We start from the raw sequence: 7,198 nt of genomic DNA on the forward strand, positions 1-7,198 counted from the left end.
AAACTAGAACAAAACATGCGCGCGCTATATAGAGCTTTCACTATTATCTACATAATTTCATACAAATGACAACTTAAAAAATATATATATAAAATAAAAGAAATTTTCTAAAAATTGATAAAATCCCTCCCATCCAAATTTTTAGTTAGATAAATTTGGAATTCTTCTGTAACAAAATAAAATTATGTTTTAATTAAATAACATAAAGACAATATCTATTTTAGCTTATCGATACAATTAGAAAATCAAAAATATAAATAAATTCTATATTTTTCTTAAATATTTAAATATTTAATATTCAAGCTTTAATTTTTAAAACAGACATTTAACAGACATTAATATGAGACGTGCACACTCGCATGATGTATTTGATAGAAATAAGATCGAGATAAAACTAATATAAACGATCATAGCAAAATTCATTATAATCATTACAATTACTTATGCCTATTAATATCAGTATTATTAAATTGATTAGTCAATTCTAATAATTAGACAATTTAACATTGCGATATTACTATTTTGATTTATCAACTGTGTTTTGTGAACGACAGTTATGGCGTGGAGTTTGAAGAACCAGAAAATTTATACAAAATAATATAAAAAATATTATTACTGAGCTACTACTAATTGTAAGAACCTGCTGATTGTTTGTTGGCTTGATTTTGTTTCTAAAATCTTAATTTATTGAATATACGCGATCCTTTAGAAAAAGGATATAATTTTTTTAATCTTTTATGTATTTTATATAATCTTTAAATTTTTTTTAGAGAATTGCTGAATGCGTACCGGTCTTCTAAAACATATCTTTTTAATATTTTACATTTTAACTTTATATAAACATTTATTGATAAAAATAGAAAGTTAATAAGATATAAAGAAGACAAAAACTTTATAAGTTTTATTTTGTTTTGTACATGCTATCAGTATTTTAGAAAATCAATTTAACAGCATAACATTATACGAATTTATAATATGTAATATCACAATATTCGTAATAAGTAAAATTGTTTATCATATTACATTTTTTCAGAAAATTAGACTTAATCCTTAAACACACCGATCCTGTAAAATACGGAAACACATTTTCGGGTCTGGGAGACTTTTTCAACTTTGAGAAGCTATAACTTTGATTACAATCAATATTTTTCTACGATTCTTTTTTAAAACAAAAGTTCAAAATCTCAGGAGTGTGACTGCACAATCGGCATTGCCGAAAAATAATTTATTGTGAAGTTATAAAAGAAAAACCATTAAGCAAAAATGAGAAATTGGTCAAAAATCCACTTTTCCTTCCAAAAATCATATCTTTGCAATAAAAAACGTTTAAGGACTTTCAAATAAGACATTTTAAAGCTAAAGAGTCACATTTTCAAAATAAAATTTGGCAAAGTCATTCCTTTTAAAAAGTATAATTATGTAACATGAAGAATGTGAGGTATTTTTGGGCATCTAAAAATCCACTTAAAAAAAAAATCATATCTTTGCAACAAAAAATTTTGAAGAACTTTACAATACGGCGTTTTAAAGCTAAAAATTCGTACTTTCAAAAAAAATTATATTATTGTCATTTCTATTAAAAAATGTACTTATGTAACAAGGCGAATATGAGGAATTTTTGATTAAATCGTGTCTAAAATTGAAAATTGATATATTTCGGAAAAATTCTTTTTTCTACAACATTTTATAGTATTCCAACTTTAAACAGAGTATATGCGAGTAACATCCACAAACCTGTTCGAACGTATTTTGTCCAGCTTTTTTATGTAAAATACTCACAAAAAAAAGTTTCACTTACATACTAAATGGATTGCATTGACCCTAACAAAACTTTGCTGCCGTGCCGTTCGAATTCTAGTTGATCAAAAAAGTTGATCAACCATATCAATTGAAAGAGGAGATTTCAAACTTTTTTTACGTCTTGATCCAAACCTCCTATCTCATTCCATTTTCACATAGCAAGCGTTCAAAACTTCATATGTGGTCTCTCAGACCCACTTACGTATTTAAGGGTTAAAAGTACCAAAAAATGGTATTTTTAAATGCTTTTGCGTTAAAATAAAAAATAATTGCGAATGTATAAAAAAAGTGAAAAAAGTTGAAATTGCCGGACAGTATTATTTTTTGATGCACATAATGCAGACTACATGGTAAATTCCACAATGTCCAGACTTTTTTAATGATTTTTAAATAAAAAATTGAGAAAAAGAGAATTATTGTATATCCGTAAATTAATTTCTTCCACTACAGAAATGTTTTTTTAAGAAATACGGAAACTGTTATTCCAGCCATCACTACAGAAATTTGAATTAGCAATGCGTTTACTTCGACGCAACGTTGTCGCGATCTTGTCACAAAAAGACAAACAAAATTTATAAAAGTTTAAAAATTTCCAGCAAAAATGTCGTTTGCTGTATTACCCAAGCAGAAAAGAAATATTTAAAAAATGTTTTAAAAATTATTTGAAAAACGTTTTAAAAACGTTTTCAAAAACGTTAAAAATAATGAGTATAGTCCCCTTTTTTTCATTAAAAAAATGTTTATTTTAACTTAAAAAACATGTTTGTTAAATGTTATAAAAACATTTTTTAAATATTTAAAGAAAACGTTTATTAAACATTAAAAAAACATTTTTTTTTAACGAAGCATAAATGAGCAAAACAATATTTTAAAAAGAAAAAACATTTTAAAAACTTTTGCAATAAAAAAATTTTTTGAAAACGTGAAAATTCATGGATTTACGCCCCTTTTTACATTAAACAAATCTTTTTTTAATATTGATGTTTTATCTTAAGAATTTTTTTTTAGAAATTTTCACGCGGTTACCAATCCAAGTCGCGACCTCGGTGAACGTTGTTTGACATCTGTGATCGCTGCGAAACTGATCCCTCGTGATGATCTGTAAACATTTTGTGCTAATACATACGAGTATGCATCACTGATAGATCTGGTCAATATATGTTATCAAAAAGACAAAATATATAAATTAAAGTATATTATTTATAATATACTTTATAATATATTTTGTCTTTTCGATAACATACTTAATAAATATATATAATTAAGTTAATTTTTTACTGATTTTTATAGATGATATTAAAACATTTTTTAAACAAATTTTAAAATCAATAATAATTGAAAAATAAATAGCTCAAATGTTAAATTAATAATAAATAAAGATATTTTTATAGATGAAAAATAAATAAAAAAATTAATATTAAATAAACATTAAATAAATATTAAATAAACATTTGAAAAATGCTTACTAAAATTATTTTTTCAATTAAATAATTCATGAAAAAAATAAATACTTAAACAATATTAAATAAACGTTTAAAAAACGTTTAAAAAACGTTTATTTAAAAAAACAATAAATATTAAATAGATATTAAATTAATATTCAATAAATATTAAATTAATCTTTTAAAAAATGTTTTAACAAATGAAAAATTAATGTGAAGTAAATATTAAATTACCACAGCCCTTCTAGCCCAGTCCTTTCCGAATTTCCTCTTTCCTATTCCCCATACCTCTCTCATCACCACCGCTCCTTTTTTGATTCTCTCCTCTATAAGCTCTTTCTGCCCCCCCATTTGCCATCATAATGTACCCCAGATATTTATACCTTTTCACTTCCTTTATTTCATTTCCTTTCCATTTCTATATTATCTTTTTCTGTCTCTCACCCCCTCTTCTACACCTCATCACTTTTGTTTTCTCCACATTTACTTCTAATCTTTTCTGTTCTACATATCCTTCTAATGTTTTTATTAACCCTTTCATCCCTGCTTCATCCTCTGCCACCACCGCCACATCGTCCGCAGGGAATAGATTTTTCTTCCCTTCACCTTTACTCTCCCTTATCCCCCTTTTTCTAACTCCTCATCCAAATCCGCTAACAATAGTGTGAACATGCGGAGGCTCAACGGACATCCCTGTCTCACTCCTCTACCTGTTCAAAAGTTGTCTTTCCCTTCCTTTCCCCCACCCTTACTCTACTGATGATTTGATAGGTTGGTGTGGACGGTGGTTAGCTATGGTGCAGAAATTTGGGGATGGAAAGAAAGGGAAGGGATAGAGAGGATACAGGACAGGTATGTAAAATGGGTAATAGGGGTGGGAAGGTACACACCGGGGTACATGGTAAGGGAGGAGGTGCAGAGGAAAAAATTAAGGGGAAGGGCAGGAATGAGGGCATGGAGCTATGAAAAGAAACTGGGAGAAGGAGGAGGGGGGAGTTGGCAAAGTTGTGTTGGGAGGAGATAAGAGGTAGAGTGAAGGAGAGAAAGGTGATGGGAAAATGGGAGGAAGAAAGAAGAGGTTTCTATGAAGAAAAGAGCTAGAATATCAAAGAAATAGAAAAGTTGAGAGAAGAGGGAGGGTTAAGGGGGGAAGAGTTGGTAGCAAGAGAGAGGAGGCGGCAGGAAGAGGAAAGGTGGGAGAGAATTAGGAGCTCGAGGTTCAACAGATGGTATAACAGAGTGAAGGGGAAGGAAGTGCCGGAGTACTTAAAGAAGGATTGGAAGGAGGAAAGATGGAAAAGGATTGCAAGGTTTAGGTTAGGAGACGGTATGAGAGGAGGTAGATACTGGGAAGAGAAAGAGAAAAGAAAGTGTAGGAGATGTGGATGGGGAGAGGAAACATGGGAACATATATGGGAGGAATGCACGGATTGGGGGACGGAAAAGGGATGGCAAGAAATGGTGGAAGAGGTTTCAGGTGAGAGGGGAGAGGGAGAGGTTTGGATGAAGAAACTGGAGGAGATGAGGGAGGGAGGAGGGTGGCTGAGTAAGAATGAGAGTGTGGAAGAAAGAGAGGAAAATGCGGCGGAAACGGAGGTCCAGAGAATGAGTGTCGAGGTATGAATGGATGAGTGATTTTTCTCTCTCTCTCGTGCGTTGTAAAGGATACGAGAAATAAAATGTCGAAGCTATGTAAACGGAGCGGAGGTTCGCAGTGTACTCCGCAAGGAATAAAGTACCATATATATATATATATTAAATTAAAGTTGAATAAATGTTAAATTAATGTTTTTAAAAAATGTTTTTTCAAATGAAAAATTAATGTGTAATAAATATTAAATTAATGTTAAATAAATGTTAAATTAATGTTTTAAAAAATGTTTTTTCAAATAAAAAATTAATGTAAAATAAATATTAAATAAACGTTAAATGAATATTAAATAAATGTTAAATAAATATTTCCCCAAATCATTATTTTAAATATTTAATTTATGTTAAATAAATGTTAAATAAACGTTAAATAAATATTAAATAAATATTTTCTCTAAATTATTATTTTAAATATTTAATTAATGTTAAATAAATATTTAATAAATGTTTAATAAATATTTTTGTTATAATGAATTGTACAATGAAAAATTAATATTAAATAAATATTAAAAAAACATTTAAAAATATTGTGTGCTGATCAATAAGTTCTAGTCGTTACATTAATCATGAACTGCGAGTATGTAAAAAGATGGTGACTTCTCAGTTTGGAAAATTTTTTGAGGGACAGAATCAATTACCGTGGGTGTACTTCATAAAAGATAAACATTAAAAGAATATTAAAGAAATATTAAGTATACGTTATATGAATATTTACTGAAATCATTTTCTCAAGTGAATAATTAAAAGCAAATTTATATAATGTTAAATAAACGTTAAAAAAATGTTTACTAAAGTTATTTTTTAATGAATAATTAACAACAAATAAGTATTTACAAAATATTAAATAAACGTTAAAAAATGTTAAATAAAATTATTTTCTGAAATGAATAATTCATAAAAAATAAAAACTTAAAAAATATTTTTCCTATTTTTCTCTATTTGAAAAAGTGCATGTTATTGTAAATCGATAATTGTATCTTTCAAAGTTTATTGTTGACGCTTTTCCGTAATGCTGATTTTGGTTCTCCCGCGCTACATAATGACTGTGAGCTACTGTCATCGCAGAGATCGCATTTTGACGTTATGTATATCGAGGGTTAATAGTAAATTTATAATTAGAAACTTATATAATATTGAAAGTTGTGTAACGCGCGCTTGTTTTGCTAGTACATATAAAAAACAAAGTATTGAAAAAATATTAAATAAACGTTATGCAAATATTTACTGAAATTATTTTGTATAATAAAAAATTAATGGGGAATAAATAAATAATTAATGAAAACTAAATATTAACCAAATGTTAAATAAACATTTAAAAAACGTTAACTGAAATCATTTTCTTTAATCTACAATTAATGGCGAATAAATGTTTACATAATATTAAATAAACATTAAAAAAATGTTTTGTAAAATCATTATCTCAAATGAATTATTAATGACAAATGAATATTTATAAAACGTTAAATAAACGTTCAAAAAATGTTAACTGAAATCATTTTCACTAATCTACAATTAATAGCAAATAAATATAATATTAAATATATAATATTAAATAAACATTTAAAAATTATTTTGTAAAATCGTTATCTCAAATGACTTATTAGTGACAAATAAGTATTTATAAAACGTTAAATAAACGTTTAAAAAATGTTAACTGAAATCATTTTCTGAAATAACTAATTTATGAAAAATAAATGTTTACATGATATTAAATGTTTTAAAAATGTTTTTGAGATAACATTTTTAAAAATAATTCTTTAATGAAAAAAAAATGTTAAATAAATGTTAAATAAATATTTTTTTCTGAAATGAGTTGAGAAAATGAATATAGATGAAAAATAAACATTTAAAAAACATTTTTTAAATATTTTTTCCTGCTTAGGTAGTCTGCCTTTTGCTTTTTCTCTTCTTCTTTGTTTCGATGTCTCTCTCCTTATTATTACAGTTATGTTAATGATATATAAAATCTTTTCTCTTAGAATATTTTTTTTTAGAATCAATTAAGTTATATAACGCGACTGTGTAATATAATATAATATAATATAATATAATATAATATAATATACGTAATATAATATAATATAATATAATATTAAATAAATTTAAGGCCGAGAAACAAGCAGTAACGGTTGTCAATTAAAATATTTATTCCAAAGTCAGTGGGACGTTTCGGACTTACTTGTCCTTCTTCAGCCATGTACAAGTTATTTACATGGTTTTGGATTGATACAAATTAGATTTCTTAGATTAGTATTGAGTGTATGTCCGGATGTTGTAATCTGTCCGTCATTTTTACAGTGTTGACA

Source organism: Solenopsis invicta, chromosome 15, assembly GCF_016802725.1.
Source record: "Solenopsis invicta isolate M01_SB chromosome 15, UNIL_Sinv_3.0, whole genome shotgun sequence".
Taxonomy (NCBI): domain Eukaryota; kingdom Metazoa; phylum Arthropoda; class Insecta; order Hymenoptera; family Formicidae; genus Solenopsis; species Solenopsis invicta.